Raw genomic sequence first — 17,370 nt, 5'->3', positions numbered from 1 at the left:
CATGGTAAATACCGGTAAAAACCGTCCAGGCAAAAACCTATATTTTCCAAGATGAGAGGACAAAAACACATTTTTGGTAAAAAACTATTCCTAAAATAGAAATATATACCATAAATATAATAATTCCAAAAAATTAACAAAATTATTATTCCATAATTAAATGTAATAATATATCATTTTAGTAGTTTAAAACATTATTGATTGGAAAATTTGCGATCATTCTCTTTTTTCCAGTGAAATGAGCTCATTTTAAATTAATATAACTATAATTTAAAGCATAAAATATCTATCAAGATGTGTAGTTAATTATTGTACAAATAAGAATTTTTTATAATATAATAATAATATTATACAATTAATAATATTTATTTATTTGTAAAAAAACATTTATTTAAGGATTCTAAAATGAAAAGAGGTCAAAAACTTTCAATGTTTTAAAAATTATTGCCTTTACATTAATTATTAATATGTTAAAAAAAAATTTTCATGTAATGTATCAAAATTATTATTCCTTATGATTGATTTAAATTTGTTTCAAGTATTTTGTAATAATATTTAATCAGTAATTTAGATAATTTGGTTTCTCCCTTTTTTTTTACCAGTTTTTGCCGGTTTTTACCAGGTTTTTGCCACTGTCCTGGCAAAAAACCCTTTTTGCCGGCAATATCTCCAACCCTGGTAGAGCGGAAAAAGAAATACATAAAAAAACATTTTTAATTCGTTTTTCGCAAAAATTTTAATGAATATTAATTAATATGGAATATTCTTCAATATGGTATATTCTTTATTTAATATGAAATATTCAGTAGAATAATGTTAAAATATCTAGAATTTATAGATGGATTCAAATTATTCCTTTGATCACGGTTTTGCATTTAAAGTGATTCTTGCAAAGCTCAAAAATAAATTTTCAGGTTTGGTCGTCTTTAAAAAGTATAAATATAACAAGAGGTTTTAAGCAAAATATAAGTGCAATTAAAATAACAATTCAGTCTATATTAAACAATTAGCAATGAGTTTATGGAATTATCCAAAATCGATATTCAGTGCATCCATATTTTCAACCACTAATTGTCTCACGAACTTTCGTTACAAAATAAAATCATAATTCTTTGAAAACTTTCATGAAACTGACTTTTTAAGAAAGATCCGATCTTGTGTACTTGTAAAAAAATGGACTCATAATTTTGTAAAAGAGTGAAAATAAGGTCCTATTTTCTTGAACAAAATCTATGAATTTCGAAGAATTAAAGATTTTAAAATTAAAAATTAGAGACATCATTCATATCGTTTTAAAACGAAAAATTTCGTGAAGATTTTTCGAGATAAAATTTTTTCTAAAGAGTCCGTCCATTTACGCCATTCACGCGTTATATTATTTGGTAAGAGTCCATTTATGCCATAAAATATTTTGCAAAGTGACCATTTTGGCCATAAAATATTTTGTAAAAAGACCATTTTGGCCATAAAATAATTTTTAAAGAATCCATTTATACGATATAACTTTTTGTTAAGGGTCCACTTACTTGATAAAATATTTTGTGTAGGGCCCATCTACATCTATCATTTATTTTGTGAATGTTCCATCTAAACTGTAAAATATATAGTAAACACACCCAAATTTCTTCTATAATGAATCCTGATACGACAGAATATTTTTGGGTTACAAAATTTCAATTCAACTCGCCCAAGTAAACAACAAGGTAACGGCACACTAAAAAGAAAACATCATCGATTAACCAGAACAATTAAGTTATCGAATAATTCTAACCCATAACCACTCCCTCGATTAGAACGTGAACATGCCTGGAACAATTGGAAGAAAAAAAATTTCCACAATTGCTTGTTCTACAAAACAATTAATCATCGGCATTAAGAAACTCAACGTTTTATAAAAAGACAAATTCAACCTTGAAATACCCAAAAGCAATGAGAAAAGAAAAATGAATCCAATGAATGGTCAGAATTCCGCATAAGAACGCTTCAGAAGACAAAAGGCCTATCGGGGTCTGCATGGAGACACTGACCCAATGACCCGACCCAACTTGAAGTGAATCTATTTCGATTCTCTATGAATCGCTCTTGAATTCAGATACCGAGTAGAATTGAAACGACCCACTTTAAAAAGATAAATAAAAAAGAAGAAAAAAATATATATAATAATTGCAGCTTGTCTATTGTTCGAGACTAAAATAGCCAGTCCATTCTAACGAAGCACTTTATTAGACTCTTTAAGAACCTCCGTTTCTTTTGGGAGCTCGGGGTAATATGAGAAAATCGTGATTCTGTTGGAAGTCCTTTTCGTTATAGAAAAGAAATCATTCTATGCTGCTGTAATGTTCTTTTATACAACGACGAACAAATCAGGAAGGGAATTAACCTAATTTTTTTCTTTACAAGGGAGTGTTTTTATGAGTGCGTGTTTACAAATCTGACTAACTATAGAATGGCGGAGGGAGTATTGTTTTTTCGTTGACTTATCATGTAAATAAATAAATCTAAAATAATATTTAGCGTGCACAAAAAAAATTAGCAAAACGAGTAGAAATTTTTCTTATAAATAAAGATTTTAATATTATCAAGTTTAGAATTTTTAAGGATTCCATAAGAATTTCCATTAAAGGAGCCCTAATAATCAGGAAAAAATGATTACCGTTAAAACGGATCGTTGTAAATTGGTTTACCATGGAAAGTAATTTAAATCGCAAGAAAAAAAAACAATTAAAATAGTAATACTGTAGAGCCTAGATCAACCATTCATTACGAATGCGAATGCGGGATAACTTAAAATATCAAATAATGACTTGATAAATGCATGAAAAGTGAAACAGAAATAATGGATTTAATGGACTAATGGAATAAAAATAAAATATTTCAATTCATTTTAGTCGGAAAAAAATTATCAATTCAATGCAAACATTTTTACGATGCAAAAGACGGATAAATAGATTAACTTATATAACATATCTGGAAATTTTGGTTCAAACACCTTTTTCTTCTTAGAGCAAACAATAAATTCTCGACATTTATTATAGATTGCTGTCCATTTCTTGTAATTTCGATTGAACACAGAAAGTTCTTTATTGTTTCAAAGGCTCTGAGGGCCTAACGCAAATGTTTTCGCAGGTTTCGATCAAGTTCAGTTATACCATCGGTACCACATTGCACATCTTCAGCTTCTGCAACCATTTCTTGGACCGAAAACACTAGAAGTTTCAACATTTTCATCAACTGATGTAAAGACATCAAACACAATGTTTGGGGTGTTTTCCCCCACACTAACAAATCTTCCTCTTCTTCCTCATCTTTAGTTTCATGAGTTAACTGTTTTTCTTCTAAAAACTAATTAAGTTTAATATTTTGACTGTTAAAACAAGACGATAAGTACGAGAAAACGAAAGAAGAGGGAGCGATAGATGGACGTTCGAGGTCGAACATGGAGTCTAAATATATATTTAAAAAAAAAAAAAAAAAAATGAATGATAGAATAAAAATTTTACAGCTAGACTAATTAGTACTAAAAATGAAACAGCTCACATAACAGTGTCGTTCTAATCGAAAAAAACTAATAAAGCCATCAATAAACTGTGGTGTGATAGATTATTACGGAACTGTTATTTAGGGGATATTTCCATATCGTGACCTGTCGCTCCAACTACAAACGCCAAGTAGTTTTAAACTTACAAATTTAAAGGGAAAAACATTTTAGAGGATTGTCCGAGGGTGTTTACGAGTTAAAACTAGGGATGTAACAAATATTCGGCATCTATTCGGTATTCGGCTCTTTTGCCGAATATACGGTTGTCCGAATTTTTGACCAAATATTCGCCTACGTATTTTTTTGAAAAGTATGTTCCGACAATTTTTTTTTATTGATATGGATTTAATAAATATTATAACAATCTAAAATCGCATTTTTTACTTATACATGTACATTATTAAAAATAGTTTTTATACATATTTGTTAAGTTATAAAACTTGTTAATGATTACTTTATTATGAACCATGAGTTTTGTACAACTGATTATTTTTAATTATATAAAGACGAGTCAATTCGCCGTTTTTTCAACACTTTTTGTTTTAAGAATTGAAAATTTTTTTTCCGTTTCTCTGTATTAATTATAGCGCAGCATTTTAACGGAGCATTTCTAAATGACTTTATCATCTTAATGTCACTTTCTTCCGGTGCGTAAGACAGGTAACCAATATCATAGAAAACTGTGATTTTTAACGTTGAAAGAATTTCAGAAGTAAGAAGAAAATAATCTGTTTCTCTTTGCTTTTTTTTATTAACTTTTCTTTTTATCACCATTTTTATTATATAGAATTTGTAAGAAACTTTTCAAATGAACGTTATTTTCTACGATCACTTTTTCTAAAAGTACGGCAACGTAAAAAAAGTTAAATGGAGATTTTTAGCCTTAAATTTTTCACTTAAAAATTAAAAACGGTTTTTGTTTTGGTTTCTATTTAACTTACTCTTCTTTCTTTATTTATTTTTTTAAAGAAGTTTTCATTATGATACGGCAATTAGGAGGGTTTCTATTATACTCTATTCTTTTTCCATCACTTTTTCTTGAAAATACAGTAATTGGAAAGCTGAGATGTTCAGCTTTAAAAAAAAAATTTCACGTTTCGTAAGATTCTTCATTAAAACCCTCGAATTGGTCCCCTGCAATGATATTTCTTTCTCTTTTGTTTACTTTGCCAGCAACACCCCGGAAGTTACCAAGAACTGATGATTATTCAGTCCCAGATATTAAATAGCGGGAAAGTTTACCTATCTCAAACCAATTTACCAAAAAATCATCTCTATTCAACTAGCCAGTAACAGCAAAAATATTATTTATGTTGAATGTTAACAATAAAACGGCAATGACCCGTTCACTTAACAAAACGCATAATTAACAATTCCATCCGGAAAAGAGTGTACTTCACGGTAGTCAGCACAAGGCGTGAAACCTGTCACTTTCACAGATATAATACCTTATTTTTAGAAGTTTACAAACCAACCTGACAAGGCGAGAACAAGACTGCAGGATCCAATTTCTCCCCGCAAACAAAAACGACTTAACCACCCATGAAATTCAAAAAAATATCAATACACAACCTCTACCAAGGCAAAAAAATTATTTTTCACGAACCAGAAATATTTCCGCAACAAATCTTCTTCAAAATCATACACGAGCGCACAAAGACCAAAAAAGACCATCTTTGCTTTTTGGAAACAAAAAAGACGCTAACGCATGGGTTCTGAAGCTTGGCCATGACGACAAGCAAACGACGATGGTGCCTATATTAGTTATCACGTATACGTGTGTTCAAGGGGTGGGATGGAATGATAGAGCACGATAAGGGCATGAGTAGAACGTGGCCCAGAACACACACGCATTCGACTCAATCATTCACTCCAATATACCGGCCAATTACACCTTATATACTACCATCCCATGGACTCGAATTACGATATGGCAGTTAATAAAAAAAGAACCTTACGTGACTCACGCATTGGAACGTTCGTATAGTCATCTGTAAACGATCAAAGCATGCTGTAGATATAAGAAGAAAAAAATAGATTTATGAGTTTATTTATTTTTATTCGTGTAGTGAACAAGCAAAACATTCCCACTGATAATACATCTGGGAATATTCCTTTGCCTTTCCTATCAGAAGATCAGTTGTATTTGCGCGTGGGAAAAAATACAGATTTTTGAAAGTGACGCTCCGTTTGGTCTCTATCTTCTCTTTTTAGAGAGATCATGATAAAATGTTGAAACCACACCCTTGCATAGCTTGTTTGCAGAAAGAGAAAATGAGCTGCATAATTATTATCTGGGAAAATTATCTCGTATTATTGCATCGAAAACGGGATGGTTAGAAGAAATCCACGGTTGGCTCCAATTACATTCACTATCGTCACCTCTCTTAATAGGATCGTTCAAATATTATGTAAGCATGTTTTAAATAATTTTAAACTTCTCTCTGCCATTATCTGCGAAAATAAGCAAATGGGACGTCTCCAGTGCTTACGTAAGAAAGTCGCAGCATCCCCACCTGATATTTGCCGTTGACTATTACTGTAGTAATCTAATTATGGGTTTAAATTCAAATAAAAGATGTAACTTTGCATAAACATTTTACACAATTTTGAACAAAATATTTTTTAGAAACCTTCCGTGTTTTCTTCCTCTTTATTCGAACTGAAGAAAAAAAATTTATTTCTCTCCCTGAATTATACCCTGAAACCAAATTTGAAAGTTTTCCAAGTGTAATTTAATGTTTACGTTTTCTATTATGATCTTTACAAAAATTTTGAAAATTGATTTCGGTATTTTAAAATCTTACGTAAGCGAAAATAAGCAAAGCACAAACCCCAATCCGTTAAGTGCTTACGTAATATTTGAGTGGCATAACATAACAGATCATTAGTAAATAAAAATAAGATAGAAATACTTGTAACAAATGATAGAATTATTATTTTTTTTGTTTTTAATCAGTAGGAAAAATAATTTGTATCGGAAATTCACATAATCCTATTCAGATTCAATAAAAAAAAAATCACTTTAAAAATTCAAATCACAGAGGAGTATTTATTATTCATTGTTTACTTTGCAATAACTGTCAAGTAAACAAAGTATTAGACAGACAATAGTAGAGTGTCAACTGTTTATGTCTATTGTGTAAATTAACTGAGTTGCTGCTTTCGTTGGTCAAAAACAAACTTAATCTTATGATGACGTCACAAAGGATTGTCCTTTCTGTGATGGCCACTTCCTCAATTTAGACAGAGATCTGAAGGGGAATGAAATTTTCTCCAGATCCATGGTACTGCTCAGCGACCGACTACGAATTTTCGATTCCACAGACTTTATGAGCACGTATATCGCAAGTCTTAACGGAGTTGAGGATCGAACTCAGCCCCCCCCCCCAGATCAGAATTCGATTGCGTAACTACTGGGCGACGGCCCGTCCTCATACTTTTCAGCATTGTAAATTGTATAATATGTTATGTTCCGCTACTATAAAACTAAACATTTCTTGGCAAAAATGCTAGAAAATTATGTCATTAGGCTGTCTTGGTAATGCTCATAGATTATCTTTGTCTAAGGTTAACAGACATCCTCAAATCTTGAGAACATTCTTCGAATTTTACTGATTGTCCTCAAAAATTCCCAACTCTTCAAATACAAAAAAATTTCTTAAATTTTAACATGCATCCATAAGTGTCCTCGCATTTCTCAGAGAACATGTGATTTGTTTTAATATGCAATGAAATATCAATTTTTAAAAAAATATCTGAAATATGCATATACAAACAAAAGGCAACATGATGAAGAAGGACAACGCCATGCTCATCTTAAAATAATTTCAGAAAAAAATAAATACATTTTAATAATCATGTACTCATTCATTTTATTTAAGTTCTAATGCAGTATGATATTTCAAAACTGCTCAGTAATGATTTCAAGCTTGAAGAAGATAGCCCTGCGCTTGATAATAGTTACTAAATTACTAATCATCAATAAACATCCCGATATTGTTCCCAAGGAGCATGCTCATATAGGTCCCATATTGAGCTAATTTTGAGCCCAATTGGAGCCAAGGTATAATTGTTGCAAGGGATGGTTCAGTATAAAGTAATCTAGTTTCAATTCTTCAAATTTCGCTTACCCATGCGTCTTTCAGAACGTTTTAGAACTTACTAATTATGCCTAAAATCTATTTCTAATAATGTATAGTACAATACAATTTCAGATTATTCTGTATTAAATCGATTAAAATCCCCCCCCCCAAAAAAAATTGTCGAAAAATAATTTTACAAATAATACTTTACGAAATATATAAAGGCCAAATATTCATTTACTTCTAAAAACGAGAAGTTGTTTTTACTTGATCTCAATCCAAACGGAATATTTGGCCAAATATTAAGCCAACAAAATATTCGGCAAAAGGGCCGAATATTTGTTACATCCCGAATTTTCATTTACTTCTACAAACTAGATGTTTTTTCTTGATCTGAATCCAAACAACCATCAACAAAAAAAACCAGATTACAAAATGGAAAATCTCCAACCTAACAACCCGTACGAAATCCAACTAAATAAAAAAAAATAATAAAAAAGTCGACATTGAATAAAAACTTAATTTAGTTTTTTTTTTTTTCTTCTTCTGCCTACAATGCTATCTATTTCTGAACCACGGGAAGAGGAGGCGTAGAGAAAATTAAGAATTCTTTTAAAATTAAAAGACTCATTCGTATTCTTGTCGCTGGTTCTCGCAGCCATTTCAGCCGGCCTACACAGTAAACCACTTGGGCTGAAAATGTTCGCCAACTCTGGAATATTCTTGTACTTAAAAAATCCTCTCACGCTAGAAGATACAACAAAAAAGAAGTAAAAACATTCTTTTTTAAAAATAAGATAATTATTAAAACATGGCTGCCACTCTACAAAAAAAAATTTCAAGACTTAACTTACTTTTGGACTAATTAACGGGGTCTACAGAATTTTCAAGAATTTATTACTTAATGACTGCAAAAAACACCTTTCTATGAGAATGGTCAATATCAATAACTTGTTCTTTTTCTGAAAATATATTGTTCTAAATTTAAAAAAAAAATTTTTTTACTGCAAATAAAACAAAAAATAAAAGCTACCTCGTATTTTTTTTGCACCATTTGCTGAATAATATACTATTATTTTTTTCTTGAAGCCCTTCATATCTCTACTGATTTTTCATCACTTCATCAGCATAAATTTTTAGCCTAAGCTCTATAACTTTTTTTATTAATTAATCTCAATTTGAGCATTTTATTCTGATTCTCTAAGCATTTGCAAACATCAGGGGGTAAAAACTCAAGCAGATTCAGATTAAACATGAGAAAATGTTGAAGCTCTGTCAAGCCAATTTTTTCATTCCTATTTCATTATTTTGCAATAACTACAGAAAATAATGTTTTCATTAAAAAGCAGTAATTTTTTTTACACTATTGTTAAACAAACATATTTTTAAATTTTTTTTGAAGAATTAAAAAAAAAAATTGGAGATTAATTGTAAAACAATTTAACCCACTGGTTTTTTTGAACGTGAAGTTCGACCATTAGATCAAAAGTTACCCAGGTGGTCCGTTCTTTTTTGGGAGGGGGGGGCACAGTACAAAATATATTTATTCATGCTATCTATATATTTATTCACGCTATCTTTAAAAGTTAAAATGACTCGTCTCCATGTTTTTTTCAATCCCAATAAAATAACTGATAATGCCTCATTGTTTTATTACTATTTTTCTCCCTTTGGTTCAATGATAAACAAGTCATCGACTGTTTTAAATGGGAAAAATAGCAAATGGTTGACAATAATGATAAAAACGCAGACAAACACACTTACTGTAATTCTTTACTATAGATTAGAAACTTCCAATTTTTTTTCTTCTTCCAGACAAAGAAATAATATTTTTAAATCGATTTAAGAAACAAAATTCAATAAAAATAACTACAATTGAGGAAACATCGTTAGAGTTTAGCGATATTGTGAATCATCGGGTTTTTTTCAAATATTCCCTTATCGTGAATACCATTATTTACGATAAATATTTAATTAACGATAATCATTCCAAACGATAATATCACGACCATAATCAACAACGATAATAATCAAGTACGACATTGTTGGAAGTGTTGACTAATTTCCTTTGAGTAACGAATATGTTGATCAATGTAACTTTGTTAATCGTGAAAATCCTGGAAATGTATCCAGATCGCGATATTACAATTCTGAAATTGCCTAGCGCTGACGCTAGCTTTTTTAATCATTAGTGTTAGCTATTTAATATCTCAAGCAAGCTATAAGTTAAGCGATAGGGACTTCTTCAGGATATTACAACATTTTAGGGAATCTTCTAGAACACGTGAGTAGTAGTAGCAGTAATACTTTTTTTACGTCGCACTAGAGCTGCACAATGGGCTATTGGCGACGGTCTAGGAAACATCTCTGAGGATGATCGGAAGAATGCCATTACAATTTTGATTTTCTGCAGATGGAATGGCTTCCTCGCCTTGGTAGCCCGATGAGCTGCGAGCGAAGTCTAGCACCTCATGGTAGAACAATTCAAGAATGACCGGTACCGTGCGCCCTAGGTCTCTTCGCAGCCTAATAAAAGTGGTCGTCCACTCGCTACTCACAGGACGCAGCCAGTCATGTTTGACTTTGGTAATCTATTCGGAGCTGTGTCTTATTTTCAGTCTACTGTAGGATTAAAAATATGGTCTAACTTCGAGAATTTTTTAGTTTAATCACAAGACACCGGTAAAATCCAGGGGGGGGGGGGTATATTGACACAAAGTGACGTAAAAATACAAATTGCGATATTGAATTTTAAATCACGTAAATACGAATCACGATGCAAAATTTTTATTTCGTGTGAATACGAATCGCAATGCGTAGTTTTCACATCATGTATAGTAAATATGAAAATGGATTTTATTTATTTATTTAATTTTTTTTTTGTTATTATAATCACGTGAATACAAATCGCAATATTTGATTTTAAAAACACGTAAATACAAATGGAGAGTGGATTTTTAAATCGCGTTAATAAGAATCACGATGCACAATTTTTAAATTGCGTGAATACGTATCGCAACTCATAACTTTTAAATCGGGTAAATACGAAAATTATTGTTTACTATTGAAATATTGTGAATCGCGATATTAGCATATTTTGGCAGAGTTCCAAATATTCAAATTGTGAAAACCCACGAATCAAATTGGAGGAAGAATCATGTGTATGCATATGTCTCGTTAACAGGATTTAGCAAAAGTTTCAAATTTTCGTGGATTTCCTGAAATGATCCCTCACCAGAAAATATTGACAAAATCCAGTAAAGTTGGTTATAGTTTTGCTAAACGAAGAAAAAAAATGTCGGTTTAGTGTAAAATAAAAAGACCGAACACTTTGAATAACTTATAATCGAATTATCAGATATTTTCACTAATGAGCATACCCTTAATGGCTCGAGGGTCACCCCTTAAATATCCCAATTGATTAGTGCAGACGATATTCCAATCATCCAATGTTTGGTCAAGAGAGTGTTCGTTAGTTAGAATTTTTAAAGGTTAATTTTAGCTCTTGCGTATTTCGCCATTTTTCAAAAACTTCTCAAGCTAATCGAAAATTTTTTGCACACAATTATAAAAAAATGCAATTTTAAATAGCAAAATACGAAATCTAAGAGACGAATTCGGTCGAATAACTTCTGGGTTATCAAATTTTAAAACAGTTGTTTGTTTACTTAAAATTTGATTTCTCAAGATTCTACTTATTTCGTTATTCGTTTTTTTCTTCTTTTTTCTGGATAGTGCAAATTTTGTTTTCTTTTTTCAGCAACAGTTTGCGAAAAATTGAAAACAGCTTTTCGCACTGTTTTCATTACTATTATCTCTTTTATACCTCCAGAAAAAAAAAGGAACATAGATTTAGAGAGTATAAAAAACCGCTAAATACGAACTACATTTGAAGACTAACATTAAAGCAAAGCTTATTAAAGACAAAGCTTTGTTAGCATTCCAAAAGCAAAGAATTTAAAGTAGTCCGGTAAGGAGTTTGTTTTAAATAGCCAAAAGACATTCTATTTCGAAAATAATCCGGAAACAGGGCTTTTGACGACTTTTCCTCGCTTAACTTCTCTCCTTTCAAACTTTTTTTTTTCATTCGTAGCTTTTACAATAAGTTTTCAAAAGCTTTTATCTCGGAACAAAGTTTGGTTGAAAGCCAAACAAACCTTTCGAGAACAAAACGTCCCGTTGAGAAAGAAGCACTTGAAGAGTATGCAGCAGGCACGTCTAGAAGTTAAGAACGAGAATGAATCTCGGGGCCCATTATCACAAACCTTCTTGAAGTCAAGACTAAGGATTACCCGTCCTTAAGAGAGGCAAAACTTCTTAAAACAAAGATTAGGAAAACTTTCGAATGGGAGTTTTCCGAGCAGACGACAGTTTATGAAATACGCGACAAAACGGGAATTTTAATAACAGTGACTGACATTTTTTTCTTCTTCAGAAAAGACAAACATTATTATAAAGGGCTAAACAATTTAAAATAAACACGCTGTTCTCTTAAAAAATAAACCAATAAAAATTCAGAATGGAGAGATTTAGTATTTTCCTGCAGCATCTCACACGTTCAGCATCTCACTGTTCTGTAGAAAATGCACAGTATGGTCACTAAAAATTCAAACACGCTCTCGTACGTAAATTTAAGGAGCGAAGTTAGAACAGAATATCTTCGGTTTTCAACAGACTCTACGTGCAGTACCTACGTACTCGAGTGAGTGAGAGGAATAATGCGGTTACGTGAAAATACTAACTCTGATAAAGAGATTTAGCACTTGCACGAAGCATCCCGCACGTTTATATACGTAAATTCTGCAGTTACATCAGAATAATTTCTATTATCTACAAAATTTGCGCAGAACATACACGCAGAAGGAGCGTGTTAAGTGTTAAATCTATCAATTGAAATTAAATGAAATGACAAGATAAGAATTTGATATAGAATTGTCACCAATTAAGCCTAAAGAGGTGGGGGGGAGCAAACAAAATAAGAAATAAACACATAAAAAGGAGGTTTCTCCTAATCCTTTCCTTAAATCCGAGACCGGGTTGCACGATTCCAAACCGTAATGTTCCCAATCCTTAAGACGGGGAATATGCAACTTTTTCCCTCTTTCTCGGGAATACGTGATTCTAAGCAATGACGTCAGAATAAAATAGGTTTGTGCGCATGTACCTCTTCTGGAAAAGTCGCAGTATGTTGATATACAGCTTCGAAATGTGCGAAGCTGAAATCGCTGTGCCTGAAACAACTATTTATGTCATTTTCATTAAACAAAAGAAGAGAATCTGCTAATTTCCTTGGTTGGAGTATCGACACATTAATTTAATAAAGAGTTCGTGAGTGATGCTAGGTAAGTCTAATTTTCTTAAGAATACCGATGGTTCTTTTCGCGCCAAACTGTGAAGTTTTAACGCTTTTACTTTTGTTAGTTTTTCCTTTAAAAACCTTTCACAGATAGATACTAAGTGAAATTACGTTCAATATGTAAATAAACAGTTATGATAGGTATGTTGAATTATTAAAAATATATGTTCTTAGTAGTTATAGCTTTGGCTCCGTTACGAATATTATATTAAGTTATAGAATTTTTTATTTATATTACTTTATAAATTTTTATTGAATTTGAATTGTACTGTTATTAAGTATCCTTCCATTAACAGTCATATGCATAATTCATGTCATTGAGCAGCTCTAATGCGACGTAAATAAAGTACCTATTAATTATTAATCTCTTCTTAACAAAATATCGTGCATGACTTTAGTTTTCCGCATTATTTTTTCTAATCAGTTAATAATATAAACAATTGTATCTATTAATTTAATTTTAGTTGCATGGAGAAAATTTTTTAATAAACAATACATTTCTAGTGACAAAATATATATACATCAGGCACATCTTAGTTTTAAAACACCTTTCAATTTCACAATGTATAGAAATAGATAATTTAATATTTGTTGTTACTATTATTTTTTGTTTTGTTGCTACAGAAGGAATTATGGTACTTATGTATTTCAGGTGCAATAAATAAGTAACAATTATAACACAAATAATTAACAGTAGTAATTATTTGTGGTGTTTAATTAAATGTGGATAATGGGAAACATAATAGAAAGATTGTGGTAATACTGGTTTTCTGACTCCAAAGATTGATAATTAACTATATAATCCTTTTTAAAAATTGTTTCTAACAAAATATTCTTCAGTTTCCTTAGTGTCAAAAATATTTAAATTTTAATGTTATCAAATGTTATTAAAATTGTTTAAAAATCGTGATTTATCCTAAATCGGTTCCTTATAGTAAGTACCTACCTAATTAAACATAGAATTTCTAGTAAATAAAGTTTGAGTACATTTATTCGTTAAACAGATACCCCTTCCATTGAATGCTTATGGCCTCACTTTCTTTTTTTTTAAATTTTCAGCTACATTTATGCAGACAGCTTTCTATTTGATGAATGAGATGATTTTTCTACTGTAAAGAGGATTCTTATCCAGAAACTAATTTTGATATCTAAATTATGGACAGTGGCTAAGCTGAACTAAATATCACATGGCATCTTCAGTGAAATCACCAGTGCAATTAAGACAATGACAAAGGCTAGTAATAGATCATCAAGCAAGGTTTTAACTGATCTTCCAAGTAATCTCCCTAGACCAGCGGCTGCTACTAACTATCATTTATCATAGGTTTCATAATATTTTACAATGCTCTACATTATTTATGGACATCTTAAGTCTTTCTTTTCTTTTTGAAAAAAAGAGCTGTGATAATAGACTGTAATTTATTGTACTTATGGATTTTCATTTCTTAATATTTTGAAATTTCTGTTACCTTTATATTTTTCAAACAATTGATTAAAATATATATATATAAAACCTGTATTCATGAAAATGTCTTTGATAAATTACATTTTTTTGTAAAATAATCTCCATGCTCAAAATATCTTAGTATTATGCATTAAAATTTTGTGAAATATTATATTTAATCATATTTTATAAAAAAATGCATTGATGTCTTAATCAATTTTGTGTTAAAATAGTGGTCACATATAGTAGTAACTTAAACTAATTTCTTTGTCTGTGAAAATCATTGACTATTTTAACAATGCTCATTCGAAATTGCTGTAAAATTTATGCAAATATTTAAAAAATTAGATGAACAGTAAAGACATATTGAATTCAGATTGAACACTTGTTGAATTCAGTTGCATACAACAACGAGCCAGTTGCCCAGCACATTGCAGGTTCAAGTGAATTTGTTTTGTATGCATGCCTGTGCTTGATTGTATTCAGTTTTATATTATTTTAAAAACAAATGATCATGGATTTTATTCGTTTATTTGACATGCTGCGCTATTGATTTGAATTCTTTTTCTTAGCTGCTTGAAATTCATATAATTTGATATTCTACATAGCAAAATTTTTTCCTCGTTTTATCTGGTACATATGTTTTTTTAAAAACAAATAGGATTAATTTGTTTTGACATGCTTTAATGCATTGAAATTCACTTAATTTGATTTTAACTGTATATAGCAAATGTTTACCTCATTTTTTTATCTCGTATAATTTTTACAAACCATCCAAATCCAAAAAATATCCATTTGATTTTTCTTCTATGCCTATCAGTCAGCTTACTAAAAGGCATATAATATATTAATTATTAGTCGAAGGGGAAAAATGCTATAGGGATAAAAAATTTTTACAATTATATTTGGCAGATCAAGTTAATTACTACTAGTTTCTTATTTTCCTAGGTGTAGATAATTTTTTTTTTTTGGTCTGTATGCATTATTCAAGTGTTCTATGTTTGATCTGAGTATGAGACCAGAAAAAAATTCAAGTTTTCTTAATACCCTTGATTCATAAAGTTATTGTTTTAATTGTACTATTTTTAATTATTGATTTCAATTCAATAAGTTATTGATTATTATTTCTTCAAAGCTTTGAGGTTTAAGTAAAGTTATTTCACCTGTGCATATTACAAAATGTTTAAGTTTATTATATTGTTTATAAAATAAGAGATCTCAGATGTGCTTTGAAATCAGTCCCCATTGATAATAATTGCAATTACTAAAATATATAATAATTTATTAAATTATTATTTACATAATTAATTGTTATAGTCGACAGTAGCATTATTTAAACTTCATTTACAAATTCAAATTTATTCTGTTTCAAGTATTGAATAAACTTGTTGATTTTTATTTTCTGTTCTTTATGAGGATATAAGATTTTTTCTTCAGTAATATTATTAAAATTGTATTTCCAAAATTCTGTTCATCTAGTTTTCAACATTTATTTTAACTGCATTTTATGGTTTAGAATATTTTATGAAAAAGTATATTTACATTGTTTAGCAATTAGCTTTTTTTATAATTCTAGTATTACATGCTTTATAATAGTTTCATAATCCACAGTGGGTATTGAATATTGTTTTAGTGCTTTTGAAATAAAAATTATTTAGTTAAAAAACTAGGGTGCTTTTATTAGATTTTTTTTGCTATACATAACAAAGTTAATACCTGTTTTTGAAATGTAACTGAAAGCTTTCTAGCATTATGTTCTTTAATATAAGAATAAAATTAAATAATTTTTAATGGGCATTTTGGCAGCTTTTTCTTGAGGGATTATAAATATTTAGTTCACTGGAATTGTTCAATTTAAGGTTATCTTTCAAGAATTGTAGTTTTTATTCTATTTAATGAATTTGTTTTAATTTATAGCTCATAATGTAAATTTCACTGTCTAAGATCGGCAAGTCCTTTTTAATAAATTTTAAACTTTGTAAGTTAGGAATTCTGCAACAATTTTTGATTAAAAATATAACTTGACTTTATTATTCAACATATTTTATTTGTGCTAATGTTTTTTTCCTCCATGACCCTATCCTTACATTTTTTGGTCCCTGGTGATCTACAAAATAACAAGTGTTAATTTTTGATTTCTGGTGGAAAAATAAAACTCAGTTTTCCACAGCGTTTTTTTTTTTTCTTTCGAACTCTACAAATCTGTTTTTTTTTTTAAACAATCCATAATTTTTATATTCTTTTCCTCTTTTATCAATTATGCAAAAACATGAAAAGCTTTCTAAGACTTAAAAATGTACATTGGATGCAATCAAAAAATTTTTTTTGTGTTTAATGAAAATAACTAACGTTTGTTAAAAGTAAATATTATAAATAAAAAATGTTTCGATTGAGTATAGATCTTGTATTTATCCTTTTTGAAACCTTTATTTTCATGTACTGTTGCTTTCATTGCATAAGTCTTAATTTAAGACCATCAGCACTAACAGCTTTTTTTTTTAAAAAAAAAAAACTTGATATCTAAAAAAAACTGTTTAATGCCATGATTGTAGAATATCCTATTTTACTGGCTTACAACTTGCATCTTCACACGCTAAGTCACACTAGTCAAATTAATATATTTAAACCTATTGTTTTCAAAATTAACTTTAATTTTTTTGTCACTTTTTTTAAACATAAAATTTGTTCACTTAATAACTTTGTGTTAATAGTATCATATTATGGATTCACAAACTTTTGTTTCTTTCCAACTTAAATTTTAATTTAAAAAACTGTAATGTTCTATAGCCATTTCCTTTCTGATGAGATAATTAAATACATAAATTAATTTCAATCCTAACCAAAAAAATCTTAATAAATACTACAAATTCTTCTAATTACAAGGAAATATTAAATATTTTTAAATCAATCTTTTGGTTATTTTCTGCTGATATTTGGGTAGCTCTCT

The 17,370-nt window shown here is 29.7% G+C and overlaps 1 protein-coding gene and 1 long non-coding RNA gene across 2 annotated transcripts in view; one reads left to right on the top strand and one right to left on the bottom strand.

The window, feature by feature from the left end:
* LOC107442412 (hexosaminidase D) overlaps nucleotides 1–17,370 on the bottom strand; it is a 206,672-nt gene that overhangs the window by 176,416 nt on the left and 12,886 nt on the right. The gene's annotated exons all lie outside the window — the stretch shown is intronic.
* Nucleotides 12,659–16,089, top strand: LOC147814827 (uncharacterized). Its single transcript, XR_015431295.1, has 2 exons — nucleotides 12,659–12,965; nucleotides 14,039–16,089. It is a non-coding gene; the product is annotated as an uncharacterized LOC147814827 (long non-coding RNA).

This window comes from Parasteatoda tepidariorum, chromosome 2 (assembly GCF_982258835.1).
Source record: "Parasteatoda tepidariorum strain Cologne lab strain chromosome 2, Ptep-v5.0, whole genome shotgun sequence".
NCBI classification, from domain to species: domain Eukaryota; kingdom Metazoa; phylum Arthropoda; class Arachnida; order Araneae; family Theridiidae; genus Parasteatoda; species Parasteatoda tepidariorum.
The sequence above is the reverse complement of the archived record's forward strand: the minus strand, read 5'-3'. Positions and strand labels throughout refer to the sequence as shown.